This window comes from Struthio camelus, chromosome W (genome assembly GCF_040807025.1).
Source record: "Struthio camelus isolate bStrCam1 chromosome W, bStrCam1.hap1, whole genome shotgun sequence".
In the NCBI taxonomy this organism is placed as follows: Eukaryota; Metazoa; Chordata; class Aves; order Struthioniformes; family Struthionidae; genus Struthio; species Struthio camelus.
Genome location: NC_090981.1, coordinates 31,357,166 through 31,380,906, shown reverse-complemented (window position 1 = coordinate 31,380,906; position 23,741 = coordinate 31,357,166). Strand labels below are relative to the sequence as shown.

General features: G+C 42.2%; 1 protein-coding gene and 1 long non-coding RNA gene across 14 annotated transcripts in view; one reads left to right on the top strand and one right to left on the bottom strand.

The window, feature by feature from the left end:
• Nucleotides 1-9,762: 9,762 nt before the first annotated feature.
• Nucleotides 9,763-19,296, bottom strand: LOC138064299 (uncharacterized). Of its 2 annotated transcripts, none has more exons than XR_011137564.1 (3): nucleotides 19,136-19,296; nucleotides 16,512-16,782; nucleotides 9,763-11,464 (listed from the first exon to the last, which is right to left on the bottom strand). It is a non-coding gene; the product is annotated as an uncharacterized lncRNA (long non-coding RNA). The 2 variants fall into 2 exon arrangements; XR_011137563.1 differs by having other exon boundaries at nucleotides 16,497-16,782; nucleotides 19,136-19,259.
• A 153-nt stretch (nucleotides 19,297-19,449) lies between these two features.
• Nucleotides 19,450-23,741, top strand: part of LOC104140158 (peptidyl-glycine alpha-amidating monooxygenase) — a 150,005-nt gene continuing 145,713 nt past the window's right edge. For 4 of the 12 annotated variants that reach the window (XM_068924348.1, XM_068924340.1, XM_068924342.1 and 1 more), the window contains exon 1: nucleotides 19,458-19,588. The gene's annotated coding sequence lies outside the window, so the exon portion shown is untranslated. Of the gene's footprint in view, nucleotides 19,589-23,741 lie in introns of all 12 variants that reach the window. The other 8 variants (XM_068924349.1, XM_068924341.1, XM_068924338.1 and 5 more) reach the window with 6 other exon arrangements.

Sequence of the window (23,741 nt, the reverse complement as noted above, 5' to 3'; positions counted from 1 at the left end):
TATTGCAAACATACTTAATTCAAAGTATAAGTTATATAATCTTGCTAACATTCTTGCTAATATATTTCAGGTTTCCTTCTTGCAAATTATAAAGCTGAGATCTAGTGTTTTTTTGATATCATATAGCATATAAACCTTGTGTTAAACTGGGTGAAATATTTACTTGCATTACAGTAGAGAAATGGGCAACATTATAATATAGTCTTACAACTCGCAGAGTGACTTTGCTTGAAACAACTCTTGCTAGCATCTGCAAATGAGAATCACTTTGCTTCTCAGGTTTTCATAAAGTTTCTACGGTGCGTCTTGCCTCCTCCAAGGGTCATAACATCCCACATAAAAGATGGCGTGAGTGACAGTAGGGTAAGAAAACTGCCTCTCAAGGATGCATATGTGCTTTATCAAGGGGCCAGCCTTTCTTCAGGTCATGTCTATCTGTGCAAAATTGTCCAAAATGTATCTGTTTAGGATGGGTGTCTAAATACTTGAGAACCAGAGAAGGAAAAACAAGTTATTTGGAAGCATCTGTGCACAAACAAAGTCCCACGGCCCACATAGCACTCGGGCTGCGTGAATCCCGAACCTGCACGGAGTGTCCTGGGAGTGAGTTATGCAGGAACATGGTTCGGCTTGCATAGAAAAGTTTATGAAAGCATTAGGTGACACGGTTGCTTTTCACAGTGGTTGTTCTTAATGCGTTTTTAAATGAAGCAAAATGGCTTAAACATAAAGAGAACCTGTAGAATGAACTGTTAATCAGCTTCAGGAAAAAGGAGACTAATAGAAACTAACCACTATTAGGGGGAAACAAGCTAAAACAGATGAGCCTGGTTTCTTTAATAGCATCCGGAAACGCTTATAAACTGCTGAGGCAGAGCTTTGCAGTATGCTTCTGCAGCGGAAAACAGCCGGCAGCAGAAACGCTCGCTTGTAATGGCAGCGAGTTAAATAAAGAGCAGGAGGATGAGGAAGGTGCTCCTGAATTCTTGTTTCAAAGAGGAAAACTACAGTTCTGTCTGCTGGCATCAGGCCACAGAGCCCTCTCGTAATGCAAACCGGAGAGGGGCTGGCAGAAGGAACGTCACAGACGGACTCTGCCTCTGCAAAATCCTCTAACATCTCTGTCATTACCATGCAGATCGGTGCCATGAGCTTGTTCTAGGAAAGTCCTGCGCGCGTAGCCCCTGAAGGAAACGCCGGTCAGTTCGATGTGCCACAACGCCCTGCAGTCCCCCCTCTCCCTCTTGTATCTGCTCTTCCTCCCCTTTAAACCACACCGACACGGAGCGCGGAGTCGCAAATTGATCTGGACTTCAGGCAGCGCTGCAAACGTCAAGCCTGGTGACAGCTCGGCCGTACAGGCTCTCAGATCATGTTTTAGCCTTGTGATAGACTGAGCTTTGATGCAGTTAATATATGCTATACAGGCATCCATAAGCATATATTGTTTCAGGCTCCAGCTTCAGCAACTTTCTCTCTTTCTCTCTCTCTCTCTCTCTCTGCTTCCTAATTCGCAGCTATTTGGATTGCAAACAAGACCAAATAAGGGACAAATGTGGAACGCTAGCAGGAAATGGCGTAATGCACTTCATCTGTCTCCATGAGGAATTAATGCACTTGCTTAGTGATGATTATTTAAACATCAACATTATTAGCTTTTTGCTTCTCAGTTGTTTCAGTTTGGTGATTGATGTCTCACTCTGGTGCAAGAAGCAGCTGTTTTCTGAGGGATGCCACCACGTTTCCCCTCCCCCTCGCAAAAAAAGCACTAACGCTTATGCAACACTGCAGATAGGAACGGCAATAACCTGAGGGAAAGGCAAGTTTATATGGCATACGAAGTTCATATAACACAAACTACGCTTGCACTATATTCTGGAAGTGCTAACCGTTCCTGGGTTTCGGCGGCTTGTTCAGACAGGTGCTGCTGTGCACAACGTGGAAAAGATGTGCGCTTTCCCCACCAGCCTTTCCCAAACCTGCCTCTACGTTTCTTCTGAAGGAATATGTTTTGAATTTGACAGAACCCAAGAAGTCTCCTTTGCTCTCCTGGGGTAAAGGTTATGCCCTTCTTCTGTGAAGGTCCTCTTTGTAAGTATTTTAAGCTCATTTTAGAACAAGTAAACACAGAAGCATAAACATTGTGAACATAGCAGAAAACTTAGAAGCTCTTATTCACTGTTTCTTAGCCCTGGCTTTCTGACAAAAAGTGTATTTTGCTTAGCTCACAGCTGTTGGTCAGATCTCTTCACGTCCACCACCTTAGTAGGTGTGGGGACGTTATTACAGCCTAGTACAGCTTGCCGCTTCCTAGTACAGGCCGAGCAGACTTCCTGCGCTGCACAGTAACTACAGACGGCAGCTCACGCCCCAGCAGATGCTGCCACCGCACATACTCCTCCTGACGCTTGACTGATGAGCTTTACACGACGCAAACTGGAAACGAGAAGCGGCGTTGTCAAAACCAGTCCGATGAGCGTTAGTCCCCGCACACTCTTCCCTCTACCTGCCATGGGCACTGTAGCAGTAATTAATTAAGTAACTGGAAGGAGCTGAGTGGGTAGAAAAGTCTACATGAGACTAATTTATTGTAAAATAATTTTAACCTTTGACAAAGGTGTGTGGCTTCACCTTGCTCTATGGGGTTTTTGTCTGTTTGTTTTAATAGCCTATAATAGACTATAATAAAACCCCAACGATCCCTTGAAATGCCCTCGGGATGTTTCAAGGCACTCTCTCCAGTACCAGAGAGAGTACCAGAAAATATCCAGAGATCCAGAAATATTAAACTCTTCCCTGGATCCTAGATAAATCTTGTGGGTCTCCGGAAGCAGGACTTCAGGAGAGTGGGGGTGGGAAGAAACGTCCTTCTGGTTTTGGGAGTAGGGAAAAATGCTGATGGTTCTTACCAAGCCAGTCATGTGGGACATAAAGCAGTATTTTCTTAATTAAACAGGAAAATGAGTGCAGATTATAAAGCGGAAGTCAAAGAAGATGGAAAGATGAGCTGGAAAACAGCTTCAGAAAACTAAATTTAGAACAGTTCCTCTTTAATTTAGCTTGAAATGTTGGTAAAACTGCACGGGGAATAATATGGCTGTGATTCTATGCAGTAATATTTTATTTTTAGGTCACTCAAGCTGTGAATAAAGCAAGAAGCCCTGGGGAGACTTTTCTTTTTCTTTTGCAGACCTGGCCTCCTGCTAAAATATTTTTGTTCAGCTGTGGTGACATGGGCTTTCTACCGGCCTCTGTATTGGCTCCACTTATTCTCTCAGAAGAAATCACTTTAATTATGGATATGGGAATACACACAGCGCTTACAGCATCTCAGGGAAAGAGAGAGGAATTAGCTGAAGCCTGAGCAAAATGCTGTGTTGTAAGTGACCAATTAAGAAGATTCTAGGTCAAAAAAGGAAAAATCAGTCTGGCCCCTGGCCTTGCAGTGCTTTAATTTTTATGAAATATCCTACACGTTGCATCTGTAACCAGCATAAGGTCCAGCTGTATTCCCCTTAAATCTTTTTTATGAAGGTAGTTGTTGGTCTAATTTATTCCTAGCTGTGAAATTTTCCATTGACATCGATTTTGCAAACATAGTAAGGTTTTTCTACTATTATTATTATTAAAATGGAAGGGGTAATTGTAAGGTTAATTTATCAGCTCCATCTGGAGCTATAATTACAAGGGTTGAGTGAATTGGTTAAGACAGAGCAGGACTGAATACGAGGCTAGAAAATGAAGATACTAGAATTGCCTGCCATGAAACTCTAAAAGGGAGCAATAAGTCATGACAGCAACAGCGAGCAGGAAGGAGATTGACCCTGAGTCTAAGATGTTACTGTGAGACTTGGAAGATACTGGTTCTACTGGCAGTGCTACTGGAAACCGTATGGCCTTTGGAAAGTCATTTAACCTCTAATTTCTTTAGTTTTCAGTCTCTTGCTGTGCGAGGTTTCATTTTCCCGCTTTGTCTCCTCTGTTTAAAGCAACAGATTGCTGGTATTCTTTGAGCACCAAGCAGTTAGTGCTCTGTGCTCTAACACATCACCTATAATTAAAAAAAAAAAGTCTGAAAGATGACTCCAATGGGCTACAATGGAGTAAAGCTGCCAAAGAGCTCTTATGGTGTGGTTCTGCCCAGATTTAAAATATTCCTGCCTATTCTGCTTTATTCCAATGCCAAGAGCTTCTCCGGCCCCAAACAGCTAAGATGCGTCATCTTTCTTTGCGTGAACAAAGAAAGTTCAGCAATGTGTGTGTTCATTACGTAGAAGTGCCTTACCAGACAGGCCTGCTACGTGCACTGTTTGACCAAAAGACAGTTTTGTGAAAAGGCTGTATAAAGGCTGCGTAAGGATATAACAAAATAACTCCATTCCGAGATGGTGAAATCCACTACTGCAGCACTTCGTTAGCCAGCAAACTAGTTTCAGAGGTAATGCTCCATCTACGTGCAGGAATCTAATTCATACTCTGAATGTATATTTTACTTCACATACCTGGCTGCATGTGCAGTTGCAGGCTGTTAGGGGAACCCTCCAACCCTGGAACGATTGATGTGACCAAAGGTTTTTATTTTTTAAAGCACCTCCCTTCAGATACGACTTTCTCCCTTCCTCTCTCTCCCTCTCTCTCCCTCTCTCTTTCTCTCTCTCTCTCTTGCACGCACACACACACTAAGATGCAGAGTATCTATCTGAGGTCTTTCCATATAATCTTGTCCACCAGGTCCTCTGTGTCCACTTGGGTAAACAACTTTCATCCTGCAATATCCCTAGTATCCTGACATCATCCCATTCAGGACCTAACACATGAACAAAACAGCTTGCCCAAATCCCTTACACTGGAAAGACGAGCATGGAGGAAGATTTCTTCTTTTAGGACATCTTTTTGTAATAGACTGAGATGAAGGGGAAGAAGGAAAGAAAGACACAAAATACCAGCATGGCCCCCCTACTGGGTTGTCCTCCCCCAGGGGAGCAGTGGAGAAGGTCAAGGCAGGCAGTGGTGGTCACAACGGTCAGAGGGGGACACGGGGCCCGGTCCCTGGACTGGATCTCCGGGCGGGCACTGTCCTGACGGTGGGGACGTGTGGGGCCCCTGGTGGTACAGTCTCTCCCTTGGCCACCTCAAGGGGTGGTGTAGCTGCAGGTGGTAGTCAAACCGGAGGTGTAGTACTGTGTGTGCAGCAGGTAGGCTTTGCACGTGCAGTGAGCGGAGAAAACAAAACAGTGTCAGCTCCAACCTTGAGAGTAAACTCATGACATGACTTCCCGCTGGCACTTCTTTCCCCGTTTCATCCCTATCCCAGAAGTACCCCTGCCTATTTCCAATGCCTTTTATCAAGACTTCACTTCTTTTTTGTATTACTATTCTTCATGCTCCGCGTCCTTTGCCTCCCCTCCTTTCTTCCCTTTAGAACAATCTATGCTTTGTTCACACCAGCGTGCGGTTACGCCTGATCCCTGGAAGCAACGTGCCTCTCTGAGTCTCACCGTCAGCCTCCAAAAGGAAGAACGAGGCCAGATTGCTCAGCAGAGAGATATTTGCAATGCTCTTGAGGGCACGCTTCCTCATTTTGGCCGCAAGCTCCGGCTTGCTTGCCACCATGGGATATGCCCCTTCAAGAAGAGATCTATTTGACTGATGAAGCGAGCAATTAATTTGCTCTTCAGCTTCATTCTTGCACTATATGTGGTGCAGTTTCAATAACAAGGTTTAGTTTTTCAGTCACAGAGACTGAGAAGGGGATCAGAGATTTTTTATGATGTGCAGTCACTTCCATACGTTGTAAGCATGCCAGCAATATAGCAGAGATACAATTACTTGCTAAGAAAGGCTTGTTATACAAACCACTTTTCTAGATTATTCAAATTATGTCCCCACTATAAAAGCCTCTTAAACAAATACGAAATAAAAACAATTAAATTTGTATATAACTAAAACCTCCATGTAGTAAATGATGTAAAATAATTACTGAACTACTGCCTAATCTGTTAAACGAACCAAATTCCTAAATGAGTAAATCTGCTGGGTACTTATATATTCCAAGGCAAACAACTCTGTGATTATAATGTTAAGGCTGCAAACACGTTGCCCTTTAAATCAGCGTTAATAGAACATTTGTTAAGTTGGACTACAATTTTGCCAAGCATCGAGCATCATGTTGCCATTCCAGTGTCAATTCTAAACATGTCATCATGTCCTCTTCCACCTCTCACCATGTGTGCGTTTCCAACACAGCCCACCAATGGCAGTGTTGTTTCTGGTCTGCTGCAGTCTCCCTAGCTGGTAATTGTGTGCTATTGTAAAATCCAAACTGTAAAATACATCACTGGCATAAACACCCATGGAAAAAAATGCTGTTGATTTAAGGCAGTGTAGCTAACCACAGCTATGAGCACTCTGACAGGTACCTGTAGACTCTCAGATGAAGCAGGTGGCAACTCCTAGCTGAGAAGCAATAAAACAAACTGGGAATAACAACTCAAAATATTTCACCTAGCTAAAGATATCCAACTATGTCCTAATACTCTTAAAACAGGTCCCAAGTCTTTCTGATCAAGCCAGTGCTTTCTGCAGTCCCAGACTGCACCAGAAGCACGGTGCAGTGACCAGCAGCAGGCTCTGGGGCCGGACTGCGAAACGGCGGCTGGAAAGGGCTGCTACTGCTCCCGCTCTGGAAAGACAACTTTTTGAGTCTGAACCTAAATACCAGGAGCGGATGAGGAAGACCCATCTGCTAAGCCAAGCACATGGCTCCCTTGAGAAGCAGCAGCAGCAGCAGCAGCAGCAGCAGCAGCAGCAGCAGTGATGGAGAGTGAGAAATGCTGGAGGCACTTTATAAGTGGCAGTTGAGGAACATGCTTAATTTCAACCATCAAGTTGGAACTGAAACGAAGGTGCTCCAGCACAGCCCTGATTTGCTTCTCTGTCTGATAAGCCCCTAAGCAATCCACTTTCCTTCCAGTCATGCCTTGGGAAACTTTGCAGAGTTTATGAGCCAGGTAATTTACCTACATCAATTTTAACCGTGGTAGAAAAACCAGGATTCATGTAAGCACCATAATATCAGTACCAATATCAGCACATGCAGTCTTTATGGGTGCGCTAAGCTGTTCTCCAAAATTACTGTTACATTTTAGCATGAAAAGTGATGGAGAGTCAGTTTCAGAGGAAAGTATCTTCTAAGGTTGCATCTTCTTTTTTTTAGCCTGTAGACACAAACCACAGCATTACTGAACACTGGGTATGACTCAGTTTATTGAGTTCAGAGGGATGTGATGTATTCAGAGAAAAGTGGTGGGATATGAAGTCATTTTATGCCTTCAAATGGAATGCCCCACTGTTTTGAATCAAATTCAGAATGAAGATCACAGGTCTGTGTTTTGTCCGTATGAATAAGAGAGTCTGAGACAAGGCTCCTTCCAGGAGGACTGTATTTCCAACGAAGATTTTTCAGTGAAGAAAAAAAACTTGCAATGGTTACAAAGTCAGGATGCTTTAATTTCAGATATAGGCCATGTATGGTAGCTGTCGCCCTAACACTTGGATCAAGACCAGGAACCCACTGTATCAGCCATCAGGGAGAGACATAGGATCCTTGCCTCTGGATCATCAGTAAAAATATTCAGACAACCTGCTGACTGCTTTTAGAAGCATGCTATGTGATTTTCAATTTTTGCCACTCGAGGTCAAAAACGTGCACAGAGCTGCCTTACTGCCTCGTTTGCTCTAGGCTATCGGTGAAAAAATGCAAAGTATATGTCTAGCAGCGTATATAATGCTGCAGGCTCTGATGCTGCAGTTCTTGGTTTCAGACTAAAACTGTAAGCACTTCTCTACACCAATTTAGAATAGACCAGGATAGTGCTAGCCCCTGAGACCTAAAAAATGACAGATTAAATAAATGTAGTGTTTTTATATTTCTTGTTTGCATACTGTCAACCAAAAATGTAAATGGAACAAGTTAAATATGTATTACTGAATCATAATAATTTACCAGAACAGGCATTTTTCCAAAATCACTTACTTGAAGGAAGATGCTAATGGTTATTTCAATATTCTGAAATATCCTAGATGTAGGTTACAGAAGATAAATATGTAGCATTTCTAAAATAAATCTGTAAGATCTCCAATAAATACACACTCTCAAGTGTAATTGCTGAGTAGAAAATCACCAGAAAACTATAAAATTTTCTGTACAGATATTCATCCAATAAGTCCCTGCACAGAAAGAGTTACTTCGCAGCTAACAGAGTTGTTTGCTTGCGTGAAACTGGCAGAGCCCCAAAAGCAGAAACATTCTCAGTTTTTAAGTCACAAGAGAACTATTCATCCTAGCTCATATTCCTAACTAGTTTGAATTTTGGTCTTGCATATCAAATATATGGCCTTAATCAAGGCACGTTCCTTTTCTTAAATGCTGCCGTGGAACTAACCATGCACAAAGCCTTTGGCCATGTTCATTTCAATGGTTCAGTCTTTTTCTGGATTCTTTTCCTTCCTAGCACATGCAGTATCTCAAATTTATGCACACGTGTGTGTGTGTGTGTGTGCGCGTGTAATTGCCAACCATACAAAAAGAATTGGAAATAATGGTCTTTGTTTGTGTAGTCGTCTTTATTGCATATGTTGCTTTCTTAGGTTAGTTAATAGGGCCAATCTTGAGGGCCTTTGGAGCAAGCTCCAGTCAAGGTAGAAGGGATTTTACAGGTGCAGGTTTGCTGTAGGTCATTTCCTGCAAGAAAATTTCCCATTTCTGTCCCTTTACACTTAGAACAGTTACTGCAATCTGGCAATTGTGTAAGTTTTTACACTTTTACACGCAGTCAAGCCTTTGATTTCTTTCACTTGCATATGAGAAATGTTATTAGTGTTGCAGCCTGTTAGTATGCCAAGGATAAAAATTGTTTCACTCAGTCTTTTTTTTATACATTAAAAAAACTCAAACCCTAAAGCACTTATTTTGCCGATTAAGCTTGCTGAAATTCTCCTACATTTGATTCAGTGGGGGACCTCAGTCTGTCTGAGTGTAACAGAAACAACACAGAGAAAAGTGATATTCAAAAAGAAAACTACACTCTGAAAAATGAGAAGCAGTTAGAAAATATTTCCGAAAGATTCCTCTTTTTTTTTCTGCTGACAAAGCTTATGGCTGAAGCTTTTTTTTCCCTCTTGCAAAATCACGTTATTTTGAGATTTTATCACTTTTTCTAACTAGGAAAACTAGTACTAGGAACTTCATCAAATAATTGAGTTCAAAATTGCTCTCCTAGGTTCAAGGCCAGTTTTAAAGATTAAAATACATTTCAGCTGCTCAGATGAAGCTCAGGCAAGGAAAACATTGCATTCTAGAATTACATATAACTGCACTATGTTTAGGCCACTTTTTAAACTGGTATTAGCAAACATAACCACAAACCTACGTACAAATACAAGCAGCTGTATTAGGATGGGTTATCATCTACTAATGATAAATGTTAAGAATTATAATGGAAAGAGAGATGCTGGGAATATAAACATAAAGAACGAGGAAGACACAATGGCAGAATGAAAAATTACGTCTTTGTTTCCATATGAAAAGCTTTTAGCACACAACTTGTATTGTCTTTTTCCAGACGCTTGCTTGCATTCACAAAGTAATCAGAATTATGCAGTGTAGCCCTGTAAATAACTGTAATGAATCTGTCCAGGATAGACCTGTGCCCAAAAAAACTTTAAAAAATAATCCTAGGGTTTTTTTTGCTGTAGGTTTCTATAGCCCAGATTCAGGAGCCTGGAAGTGCTCCCTGATTTTTGATCTAGAAGAAGCTTAGCTTCGTGCACAATCTCCCACACGTTATGCTTGTTTTCAGGTTAAAAAAAAAAAAAAATCTACCACCAGAAGCCATTGCATCTTCCAGTAGGTCCCCAAGCTAGATATCAGGGAACACCAATCTTGGGATGCACCATGAAGCTTCCCAGCAAGTAATCCAGATGCAACTTTTCTGCATTATTTGGGGTATGCTTATTTATTCAAGGAATATTTAGTAGTTTAATTCTTTCCCTTCAGTGAATAAAAGCCAATATAACAAGCTTAAAATTATATTCAATTTATATTTATTTTTACTCCTGCTAATAATTTCATTATCTTGCCTACTCCATGTCAAATAAGCTGTACTGACTGATGTGTCTATAGGACGTATGCAATAGCAGGACTCTGCTCAATGCATCAGCAATGAATACCAAAAAAATACGTAAAGAATATGTTCTAAAAATGCATTTGGAGTGTGATGGATTTTATGTTGAGTGTCTTCAGCAGTATTAGTGGCATGCTTGAAGAAACCTGTCCAGCTCATTTCCAGAGAAAGTAAAAATTTTAATTTAAATTCAGTATAATCCAGTAATATAACCATATAGAGTCACACAGAACTGTATAATAGGATTCTGGAATTAAATTCTCCCAGCACAGGTTATGCCTGTGATGACATACCAAAATCTGAACGAGGGTAGGCATACGCACGTTAGGCACATCGTTAACATCACAAGTTAGAGCCAGTCTTTAAATAGTGAATTGCCTTGTCCCATTGGCAAGTTCATTAGAAACAGCTCAGTTTAGCTGAGTGGATAACTCACTAATGGGAATCTGAGCTGGTCTTCACCACCCCTTCTGCTCCTTCCATGCTTTAGGAAGAAGGGGCTGTTTGCCTTCTACAATCGTTAGTCTATTAATCTTACTTAATGAAAAGAATTTTCAAATGCTTATAATGAAAGGATCTGGTTATGGGACACACACAAATACGGCACATTCCATTTCTCCTTAACAAGATAATGTGTACGGTGTTCGAAGGACCTTCTGAGACAGCAATGCCATTGAAATGAGACACATTCATAATCTCATAAAAGTAAGTATCAACAAAAACATTGGCAAAAATAAATAATAAAAGCTAGCACCAACAGCTTTAGTACAGTTTAGGAGACACAAACATGAAAGAGATTGGAAGGTTATTGGCAAAATCAGGGGTTTTCATTTACATTCACAACGTTGAAGCCAACTATACTTTTGCAAAATTCTTTCTGTTTCAGGAGTCTTTACTAGTGAAATGCTGTAGGTGGGAATAAGCCAGGAGTCCCAACACGTCAAGTGCAATGCTTGTGTGTTTTCAGTAAGACTAGGCTTTCTTGAAATCTTTGCAATGTGAGAACAGGACTACTAACTTCACCTTAAGGGGAATCCATTATAATAAAGTAGGAAAGTCAGAACAAGAAGTTCCTCAGATGTTTTTCTCTTGCAGAACTACAGTGGAAAAATAAGTGGTTATCCCTTAAGGACTGACTAGTATTTTTCAGATAAATTTTCAGGATATTTGCCAAAATGTTAAGGCACTTCTCAATCTTCATAGTGTCTCCTCCATTTCTGATTTGTTGGTTTCTTCTTGACAAACCAATTAGTAATTTTCTTCAATAGGAATGCTGTTTCCTAGAATGCAAATTTGCATTTTTACTCAGTGAAGACAGCAGACTCTGTACTGTGGGCAACACTTCTTTCATTTCTCATATATGAGCCATACTAATAGCCATACTAATTCATAGTTACGAATAGTATCTATCCCTGTACACCATATTTCCCACTGCCTTCGCTTCTATGGTTAAAATGAAGGGTCTAATGGCAGCTTGTTTAAATTATGTAACCCCACTCCTGCTGTTAATATTTTAATGGAAATGTAGCTACTTATTTTACAATCTACGGTTCACAAAGAGACTGACTGCGTTAGGGTTTACTCACTCTGCCACCCCAAACAACAGGTCCACTATTAGAAACTGTGGTTTAATAGAAGTAATATTTCCGTTCCTAAAACTATCATTGTGTCTGTGGTATGAAAGAAAGTTCAAGTGAGGGAAGGCTAGCTGAAAAGAAAACTTATAAATGCACTGTTCTGTGGTTTTAGGACAAGCTACAGCAGAGGATTTACATAGTTAAGTGCAGCATTTCACTTAGCAGAATTCAAAACCCAAGATTACGGTTAGTCTCCTGGGCTCCATATGCAATGTGGGGAAACAAATATGTGTCCTAAAAATCTTTAGTGAAACGCTGACCTAGAACATCTGCATGCCTGAGCACAGAATCCCCTAAATTTAACCTCTAACGCAGGTTAACACAGACCACTGCGAAAGGAGGAAAGACAGAGAGGCATCTTGAACCTTTCAATTCTCCAAGGCTTATATACCCGAGTCGATGCTGAAGGCAAATATATCTCAACACTTAGGATACAAGATGGGAATCCGCTCTTGAGGTTAGTATCTGTATCAAAAATTGTTTTTAAATTAATGGACCATGGTACAACTTGCCATTAAATATAGATGATAGGGTGCTGCTGCCATACTTAGTGGTAAGGCTGCTTCCCAAAAGACCTCTTACCTGGAGGTTCTTAGTACAGCTGTAAATCTCTTGGACACAGAGAACCTTCAGCCACACCACGCATTTTTTTTTTTCCAAACCAAGACATGTTTTTGTCAGCATGCAAGCAAATACCATTTTACCACAAAGACTGAGAAATTTAGTGCAAGCAGTTATAGTAATGCATCTGCCCTGAATATACAAAATATTTATGTTTAAAAGCACTGCTGAAATGTTCCTACATTAACATTTTTCATTCACTTTAGAAATTTGCACCACATGCCAGAAGAAATTCAATATGGATTGAAGTCATGTGGTACTACGAATGCTGATCAAGTTTGGATAAATGTTCCAGGTCTTCACTGCCATATGAATATTCTCATACAATACACCAGATGCTTCACCTGCCAATAAGTAAATTTACATTTTAGAACTAGGGATATAATGTCTTAGTTTATAAACTACAAGGAAGGTAGGTTGGTAGCAGAATCTTACAAGAGAGGAAACGATCACCAAGTATTTCTTGGAAGCATTTCCAAGAGGACTAGAAAAATCAGAGGGGAAAGTACTGAAATTTGGGAGATATACTTCCTGCAAGGGCTAGGTATCTCGATTTCATGTCATTTTAAAAAAAGATTGGCTTGTTTGTGGTTGAAAAACTGTTCTGTGTCTTTGTCTAGGACAGGCATTAAAAGCATCAGCTGACGTTTAGCCAATATTTAGGTCTAGCACTTCTCCAGGGAAACAGGCAATTTGTATTCAGGGTAAAGTTAACATTGGAGTTAAAATGGAATAGAGAATTGAGTTACACCTCTTTTGTTTGTATTTTGGGGACTTTGATGCATTCATACATAATAGCAATGGCTACATTTACCACAAATGACAATGGATGAGAAACAGCTTAGTTGGCTCTAGCAATACTACATTCAATCATTTCAGAAGAACCATATATCAAGGTAAATTTTCAGTCTTATATCTTGTTATCTGCTTTGTTGCAGTATCAAACGAAAAGATTCAGCTTCTGGAAATCTGGGTTCACTGGACACAGACAAAAGCATGTCATGCATGGGGGAATCTCAGGTAGGCCCACATGCCTTGTCAGCTTTCTGCCTGAGAGCCAGAAAAGAATTAGTTTTGGTGGCATGCTATGGAGTTACATTCCCCCACATACTCTAAATTGATTTAATGGCTTGTTATCATTCTCTGCAGGTGATCGTTGTTCACCTAAGGGACAATGACCTCCACAAAGCAAAATCTAATCATTAAGCTAAAGGACATCTGCCAGATTTCAGGACTTTCTCCTAACTAGAGTAAGAAAACAGCAGAGGTGCTTCGAGGAAGAATCTTCTGGCTGGCAAAGAGCAGTCAGGGCAGAAAGAAGTGAACCAGCAAATGAGTAAATACTTCACAAGAAGGGGAATGAGTTCCCATTTTAAGGATGAAATGCATTTCTAAGGATCTGTTTAAAGAAGATGGAGCAAATCTGTCTGACAAATGGTGAGGTATCTATCTTTAAAGACCTCAGGCTTTAAAGCAGGTTTCATTTGTTCACACAGAGCGAAGGTGGATGTCTGAACGCGTTGAGCTCTCTTCAAGAAAGGGCAATTTGGCCATCATCCTCAAACATTTCATTACGGTGAAACTCTGCCTCCCTCTCTGAAAAAGGGGAGTTTGAGACCTTGGCTTTCTGACATGGTTCCTAGCAACTGCTGCCCTTTTACTTTCTAAGATTTGCTGATCTGAGACTAGTAAATTCTGGAATAAAGAGGAATAAGGAAAATAAGTTAACCAAGTCTTACTGACTGATAGTTTAATAGAGGTGCTTCAATGAGTTTGGCAGATTATCTAATTAGTTCTATACCCACAACTGGATATCTTTACTTTCAGTCTTGGAGAAAGGACTAGTTGTCCAAATACTGTAAAACATGGTAGAAATGGAGAAAATACCTTCTTTATAGCGCTGTTGTGAAGCTTAGCTAATATTTAAGTACTGCTTAATAAATCTAAAGTACTAAGTCAATATTAAATAGAACCATTTCATTTCTTTCACCTCTCTCTCTCTCACCAATGTCATAACTTTACTATTTTTCATCAGTTTTGAAAGAAAGATTGAATTTCCTGGGTGGAGCCAAGTAAGAGCTGCTGTCCATCTAGCATCCCACTGCTTGTTCTGGCACATACGCTCTTGGTTGTGATATATATTTGTGGCTTACTAATCTCCGCCAGTATTCACAGTGAGGCTACATCCCCACCTGGAACATTAACTCTCATGATATTTTGCGTTGTCTGGTGGTAATAATTACCTTGCCACAGACCCACCATGAGTTAGCCCATGACAAATCCATCTATCTGGATTTTTAAAAGCTGTGGATACTCAGCTGATAAAAGCGCTTTAACCCTAGTTCAACAGCGGTGAATTTACCCCTGGAAAAATCATAGCTATATGTTGCCATGATTTCAATTGCTTATTTTTCAGTGCTTGTTTCTCACACTTTGCAACATAAATCTGCTTCTTTATACACAGCTGCCAGAGCATGATTTGTTCCGGTCTCAAGAATTGCCTCTCCGTTCATGTGTCCCTGGCCACAGCTACCTTTAAAAATTGATGTTAGCGTAGAATAAAGTGACTCTGAAAGTTAGTTAAACAATTACTGCCTGTTCAGTAGGCTTTGCTAGCAGATTTTGTCTTGTTCTATGCAAACAATCATTTATAACGTACAGTCAATTAGGGATGTATATGCAGAGTTAAGCTATGGCATTTTCTCCCTTAATCTTATCTCATCTCTTCTGTCCACAGCAGCTATTCTTCTTTCAAGGTTCCATAACAAAAAGTATCAGACGTCCTCCCTTCCCTCCAGCGTGCCTGTGGTTAGTTCTCTGAAATCTAGGACTAACAATTCTGGAATTTTGTCATGAAATTGTGTAATGGAAATACTTGTCAAATACTTAAAACACAGCAGCAGTCCAACCCTCTGACAAATACAAGAGACTACTGCAAGACTTTCTTAAAACGCTTTTTAAATTTAAATGTTACTTCCCTTTCTATATGCAAGTATTATTGCAGTAGGAAAAATAAAACCCTTTACAATGATGTATCTCTAACTAGAGATCATACCTGCAGCATACTCATCATGTTTTTCAGGTAAGACAGACAGAATACAGTGGTGAGCTGGGATCTAGCATTAGTCATTGTTTAATGTAATTACGTTAAGTATAAACAATAAATGTTGAACCACTGCTTTCCTACAATAAATTCTTAGAAGCTCTAAAGATGGAGTCTAAGGTCTGGTTCATATCTATTTAATATTTTTGGCAAGTCTCCTTTCATTATTACATAGATGCCTGACTTTTTTTTCCTCAAAACAAAGAGAAAACTAGTAAGCATATGGAAAAAAACAACCTTTAAGTAAGACCTGCATATAGATCCCAGAGGCAAAGGGGCGAAAGTAAGGTTATTTAAAGACACAAGAAAAGCCTCAGGAGAAATCTGGATAATTTTCAAGGACAGTTATTTGAGTTGGCACATTCAGATTAATGACAACTAAGTGAATTACTTGCACCAGGGCGCCAGTAATCACTAAGGGCACATATATTCAGCCATGTCAGATTTCTTTTATGCTTTAAGATCAAAAGGCCAGGCTATATGTAAGATAGCAACACCCAAATATACCAATAGAAAGGACAATAAATATTTTCTGCTTTGGAACTATGTCTTATGAGAAACCACTGTCAGCGGTTCTCGTACGTAAAATGTGACATCGCTCTAGGTAATACAGTATTATCAAAAATTGTCCTTACAACATTGCTATAATTTATTGTCTTATTCTTTACATGTTGGTCTGGCAGGGCTAGAGACGAAAATCTTCTGTTCACAGGAGAGGCATTATATAAGCAGCAGTGCCCCAAAAGCTTACCTCACCTGCGATCGCAGAAACCACTTATTGCACGCAGGAGTTAAAAGCAAAGTTTAGCTGAGGGTGCTAACTGGTTTGTGGCATACTTTCCTGTTTATCAGGGACAAAATTAAACCTCCAACGTATAGGTATTTGGTTTGTAGCATTTTTGCATAATATTGAGGTATAAAAATTACATTAACTATAGCTGTGTTACATACCTATATAATACATACCCAGCTCACTGGGACTGTTTTTAAATTTGAATTTATCTTGGTGAGCATGTGAAAAAAATCTTGGAAATAATGATGAATAAGACTGCAGCCTGAAGGAGTTCATGGGCTGATTTCTATCCTCAAAAGAGCTCTTCAAAGACTTTCATCCTCTATGCTGCCAGCATGCTGTTCCATTTGCAAAGTAAAATCTCCATGCAGCTCTCCAGTGTCTGATGCAGTCTGTGCTTTTATATATGCTAGAGGAAAAAAGGAAGGTAGCATTCTGTTTTGCCTAAAACAGAGGGGAAAAAAAGAAATAAGCATCTGTAGCAATATAGAGTAAATGATGATTGAAGCAAAGAATTAAAAAGATGTATCTATCTATCTAAAATATTTCATCAAGATATATGCTACTGCCTTTTATGATTTAATACTTTTTTATGGCTGTTTGCCAATGACAATATTATTGCATTACGGAAGTATAAGGGGATGTCATGGCTCAAAAGCTCTTTGGACAAGTTCATATAATACCTCCTCATGTATCTATAAATGGCAGGTGGCAACTATGTGCGTGGTTGAGGCACTCATACTGAAAATCTTCAAGATGTAAGTATATTTGTCACAACGCAAGAGCCTAGGACATGAAGTTAAGTCCATTCCTGCATACAAGGAAGTCCAAGTCCATTATCGTGAAACTGCAGCTGCAGACCAATCACATCTTTTAATTTAACTGGTTTATCTCAGAGGTCTTGATTCAGTTACTTGAGCACATATATGATTTCCTCGTGCTTAAATTCCTTGCTGAATTGGGACCTAATGCAGAAGTCTGTTCATTTACACTGTTTAATTTCACACAAAAGCCTTATAATAAGTGATCTTTTATGAAAAAGAACATTCAGAATACTTTGTTCTTATCAGAAAATCATTGAAGTAGATAACCAATCATACCAGACGCCAAATATTTTATAAGCTCCGTGAAGCCTGTCTTGTGGGAAACATAGTATTTTACAGGATCTAGTGCTTGGTGTATTTATTTTTCTGCACTTCATGCTAGGAGGCTACAGCATAAATCACAAAGTTAACAAAACTATTTTATTCTTCTGTGCAAGGTAGTATCAGATTTGACAAAAAGGCACTGTAAGTCTAACCTCAGATTTCAGAAGAGGAGGAGGCAAAACTTAAACATCACATTTTAATGTATTCATTTTTATTGCCTTTGTGAAGCAATATGAAATCACTTGGCACAGAGATCACCAGGTGGGTAATATAAGTGGAATTAAATTCAAAAAGCATTCAAACAACACTCAAAGTAATGAAAGCAATATGAGCAAATGGAAGTAAATACAGTAGAATTATTTAGAGAGCCATTAAACCAGAAAACTAAGGTAGATTGCCGTATGTTTACAGTAATGAAAAACAAAAGAGTTGGCAGCGTCTGCTCAAATTAATGACTTCATTACTGCTGAACTAAAGTATTCACAAAAAAGCTGAGATTTTAATTTCTTTTCTCTAATTATGAGGACAAAACTTTTAAAAATTTAAAACAAAATTTTAAAGAAAATCCCCTTGGTAGGCCCAAAACTTGCTGTATCAAGTTTCCAAACAACTTTTCAAAGACTTAGTAACATAATTCTTCTGTGCTTTTTTCTCTCCTTGCTCAAAGGCCTTGATTCCTTCTAGTCATATCTGTAAGTCAGATGTCCAGCATTTACAAAAAAGCAGGACTGGCTTTTGACAGCCACAGCATTCTCATCACATAAGGCCCTCCGAACCTGGGGAACGCTCATGCGTGTAGGACTACCCGAGCTCCTCCTGCAAACTCTTGCCTCACGCAGGTTGCCTTGGAAATAAAAATTGATCTAAACCAAGTACAGAATTTGCATGACGGGAGGCAGAACGGGAAACGTGGTTAAAGAGCACGTAACCCCGATGCGCGTGAGGCTGCCGCCTCTTCGTATGCCGCCCCACGCCAGCTGGGGGGAGGCCTCTGCAGCCCTCCTGCCTTCGCAGCACGTCTGCGCCTCCGCTCAACTGTTCTCACAGGCGCAACCGAATCGCTTTGCTCAGGGCGGGCTGTCTCCCTAAAACCTCGCTAAAAACCCCGGGACGAGGCTTTGGCGACGGCGGCGCTGGGTGTCGCACACGGGAGGGGAGCGCAGCACCCACCTCCGCTAGCGCCCAGCGCCGCAAACGGCTCTGCCAGGACACGTCAGGTGCCTCTGCGAGGTGACCGGAGTGGGTAAGGCCTCGTTTCCGAAATGAGGATCGCCTGTTCAGAGAACCGACCGAGGCATGGAAACGTCTTTGGGACAGACTAGCTGCTAAGTGCTAGATGGGTCTTACACCTGGCCGAGGCGAGGCAAGTCTTCAGCATCCAAGGGAAGAGGACAAGGCGCTGAAAACCAAACCAAAACCCCACTGGCGTGCTCTAACTCAGGAAGCGCGCGTGGGCTTTTCAAGTCCATGCTGCCCGTACAGCTCTCATTTTACCCCAACAAGAAGAGTCCTTCTCCACGGTACCGCAGAAATACCGACATACCCATCACAGGCCTAACTCCCCAAAGCGGTTTCCCCAGCGCAGTCGCTAGACCCGCTGATAGAACAAGGCACCGCTTTAACCCGAAGGCGGCACAACGACGTCTTACCACATATTTTCACATTTTACAGCCCCGTGAGTCCACCCCCACAATCAACAGCCACCGCGGCAGCACCCCAGGCTCCCCCAGAGCGGCCGGACACCCTCCGTCGGGGCTCGCCGGGACCGAGACTGGGCAAACTTCCTCCCCTGCCTTCCCTCGGGCTCTCCCCCCCACCCCCAAACCCGCTCCATCTTGCGCCCCGCCCGGCCGGGGCGGCCGCGAGGCGCCGCTCCCCGGCAGCAACGCGCAGGCAGACGTGAGCGGCGCCTCGTTCCCGCGCGGGGCGGGGCGGGGCCCCCCCGGGGGGCGGGGCCGGGGCCGCCCGGGGGGGCGGGGCGGGCGCGGCGGCAGGAAGGGGGTCGCGGCGACGCCGGCAGCAGCGGAGCGGAGCAGTCCCCGGGGTCGCCGCTGCCGCCAGCGCGGCTGGGAGCGGGCGCCGCGCGGCGTGCTTTTAGCCCGGTGAGTTTCGCGCGCGGGCAGTTGTAACCGCGGGGGGTCCCGGCGCGACGGGGAGGAGCCGAGGGGGTCCGCCCCGGTCCCGGCCGCTCGGCGGAGCCGGGCCCCGTGGTGTCCCGTTGCCGCGGCGGCGGGTGGGCGCTCGCCTGGCCTCAGGCTGCGCGGCGGCTGCCCGGGCACGCGTGCCGCGGCGGCGCCTCGCTGCTCGCCGGGCGCCCGCCGCCGCCCCCTGAGGGAGGGCTGCCGCCGCCGCCACCGCGCCGCAACTTTTCCGGGTGCTGCCGCCGGTGCCGCTCCGCCGGGCGGGCGCTGGGAGGCCGCGGGGGTCTGGGCGGCGGTGCCCGTGCCGCGGCCGCGGGGCGGCTTCGCCGCGGCTCTGCGCCCGGCGGCGGCCCCGCGCTCTCCGCTCGCCTCCTGCCGAAGTTTCCGGCGGGTCCCCGCGCGCGTCGCCGGCCCCGGCTGGACGGGCCAACAGCCGCCTGGGCGGGCGCGCGCCGGTCCGGCCCGATCCGGTCCGGTCCGGCGCGGGGCAGCGGCGGGCGCGGCGGCACCGGGCGTTTCGCGGCCGTGATTTCTTCCCAGCTGGGTGCGCAGCGGCGGGAGCCCTGCGGGTCTGGGCGCCCTTGTTGCTCTTGGCTTCAGGCTGTCCTGAGCCGCAGCCTCGCGGCTCCCGTTAGTCCTTGCGGGTGGCGATTTTTCTTGTTTGTGCGTTCACTTACTTATTTTTAAGCTGCTCGTTCTGCTAATTTTTTTTTTTTTCTATAAACGCTTACGTTGGCCGTTATAGGTTAGTTTCAGGTCGTGTTTACGTGACAGCGTCTCAGAGTTCAGGTTTGCGTGTGCTGTTGAAGATGCCTGCCAACCGCTCCTTGGCCGGCAAGCAGCTGTGCGGTGGAAAGCACAGTATAAACCGGTGGTTCCCAAACCGTACTCAGCAGCAAGCTGCTGTCGTTGCTCCGGCTACCTTGCGGACCGCCAGCACAGCCCCGCGGAGCTGGTACGTTTTACCCAAGGCTGTTGTCAGAGCGTCGCTCGTGGGCTGGTTGCTGCTCTCTGGATCCCAGCTCCACATGTGAAGAATCCCTCCTGTGAGCTAAGAATTTCAACCAGCTGGTTTTAGTATGGAAATGGGAGTCATCTTCTAAAAAGACAAACTTGTTAGAATCTTGAGTCGGAAATCATCTTCCCGCAATACTAAGTGTTACCTGATGATATATCACTTGGTTCAAATAGAGCCTTTTATTTTGTGTGTGATTTGAAGTACTTCTATGTCTTTACAGGTATTATGGTGTTAAAAGTATTGATGGTAAATCCAGAAGATTTCAGTTCACTCCCAAAATGTAAACCAAACTTAACTCTTTTAAGAAGGCATATTTTGGACTTTTGTTTCTATTTCTGTTTTGTACCCTGGATCTGAAATCAGGGGATTAGTTTTAAAACTAAACTTCCAAAAAAGATTGGTGCATGTTTGCCAACTACTGCTTGCATAAAAAATAGAAAGCAGGTTTGCTGTAATTGTCATGCCATTTTTTTTTTTTTGACATGGCGTCCCCATCACAGGTGCTTCACTGGTACAGCTGAAGCAGAGCAATCCTAGAGGTAAGGGCTAACCAGCAGCCAAAAGCAGGTATGGGACACAGAGGCCTTTCTGCTGCGGTAGGTCATGGAGGCTGAGGTCTGTGCAGGCCTGTGCGAGATCATCTTGGAGATCAATCAGAAATACAAACCTGCCTTCTCGTTACTTTCTTTATTTTCCTGCAGAGTAAGATAACCTCCAACCTGCTGGGTGTCAAAGAGAATACTAGGTGATTGTATCTACTCTTTTGGAAATTATTTCCCTGCGTGTGGTTGACTTTACAAAATGCTCAGTTTGAGAGGAGTTCTCTTCTTGATTCCTTGCATCAAAATCCTAAGGAACTTTGGTGAAAGATGCAATTGTATTAAAGACAAAACTTATTTTTAGTGTATTCCTTCCACTTTACGTGTAGCCTTGGCTCAAAGGGACCCAAGAGTTAGAATTTGTTCTGTGGTTCTGGTTTTACGAATTGACAGAAATATCACTTTTCTTGTGTTTTGAGAAAACACGGTGATATTTCCAATGAAATATATTTTTAAATGCCATCTAGTAATTTGCTGCTCTTCCATTCCACACTTAATTGAATCTGACTATCGATGATATGAGTTAAAGAATTTAGTAAAGGTTTTGGGATACTTACATGGATAATAGTACTATCCACAGTTACAACTAGTGATACAAACAAAGATTTGACAGAGCGATCTCAAATCAAGCCAAACGTGCTGGAGGAGTGCTTCTGATTTGTAACTGAGAACAATGATAACAATTAGATTACATTTGTTACGGAGTAGGTTATACCATATGTGCCTTTAGAAGACTGTCTCGGGCCAGCTTCTGCCAGCGAATGGTTGCTAGAGTAGCTTGCGAGAATTCCCCCTAATAATTAAAAAAATAAAAAATAGCTAGTTAAGGCATCATAGTGCAGTTGAATATAGAGCACTTCCAAGCATTCCAGGAGTGTTCTCAAGTCCAACACAAAACTGAATTTGCAGTTTCATTCTGAGAATAGCTACAAATGTTGTCTTTTTTAAAAGCTACAAAAGAAATGTCGGATGTACTCTAAAATACCGAGCCTAGATGAAGCTCTGCTTTTTCATGCTGCAGAGCTTAGGCCAGTCAAATACAAGGTTTCCCCCTGGACAGAACTAAGTATAAGGCTGACTACAGAAAATTGCAATTTGAAAAGAGACAGAACTATTGAGACTTTGAATTTTTTTGTAGACTAAAGCTCTGGCAAGCTGTAGTTTTCATTCTTCTCTGTTGTGTGTTGCTCTTTACTTTTTTTTTCCTCAATGACAATGCATTAAAACTTAAATGCTTTTGGCTACCAAAAGAAAGTAAGGTTTTTACATCTTATACTTTATAATAAATAACCCCTTTCCTATGTCCATGCTATATGGAAGACTCTGTTTCTAATGTCTTGTCAATCTTACCTGTACTCGCCTGTTTCAGTTTTCTGCCAACAACTGAAGAAAGGAGGAGAAGGTGTTAGCTTGAATATTGCTCAGGGTGTTGAAGGAAACAAAAACAAAATATTTTTAGAATTATAATTCAACATATTTATGTGGAAAGATGAAAAGATTCTATTTACGAATTACTGATTCAAAATATTTTTCAGATTTTTTTCTATAATTTGTGATTAAAACAAATACTTCAGTCTGCTTGTGCATATTAGAAATATATGGGAATAAAAAAGGGGAGACCCGCTTTGTATATAAGATCATGATAAATTTTTGAAAGTAAACGTTAAAATCAGGCAGGGTTATGAGAAATAGGTTGTAGTCACATGAGCGAAGAACAAGTACTGACAAAGTATTTGTATAAACAGGGAGTATAATTCATGGTCAGCGCTAGCTTTTGAAACTTAATGTTCTCCAGGTATATATCCTGAATGGAATGTATTGTGGTTTTATGTTGAGAAACACATGGTTCTCTGTACATGAGAACGTGAATGAATTCTAAAAGTAGCCTCTGGAAGGTTATGTGTAGTTTATATGTGAAAAGATGCCAAAGGGAAGAAAGCTTTTCTGATTTAGCGACAAACTGCCTAGCCTCTGTCTAAGGAAGAAGCTTAGCGGTCGTTAGATGGCAGAGCTCTCTCTGCAGCACTCATTTGTACTGTGCATCCTTGTACTTGCTATAGTTTTTACAGGGAGAGGTTTTCTCAGGCTGCCTGCATCCATCAATGTATTTTATTACTATTAATCAAATATTTACTAAAAGGAATCCGCAGCTTTGGGCAAGGAAAAGTTTCTTTTGCAGAGACCAAAAGACATGAATGATAAGTTAGGTGGATTCTGTGTGATGATAAGCTGCTTGTGTTTTATGCAATAGATGTCATTATGAAAATGTCTATTTTAAGATACCATGATTCTGCAACAGCTAAACAATATGTGTAACCAAATAAAAGTGAAACAGCTGGAAGTCCAGCCACTCTTGTAGTGAAACTTGGTGCGATGCTTTATAGAAGGGAAGATGATTCTTATTTGAACAGAACTGACTTCAGTCACTCACGTGTGCTATCTCATATACTTCCATGCTTTCACACTCCTGTGTTCGCTAGTACTAGGACAGAGCGGT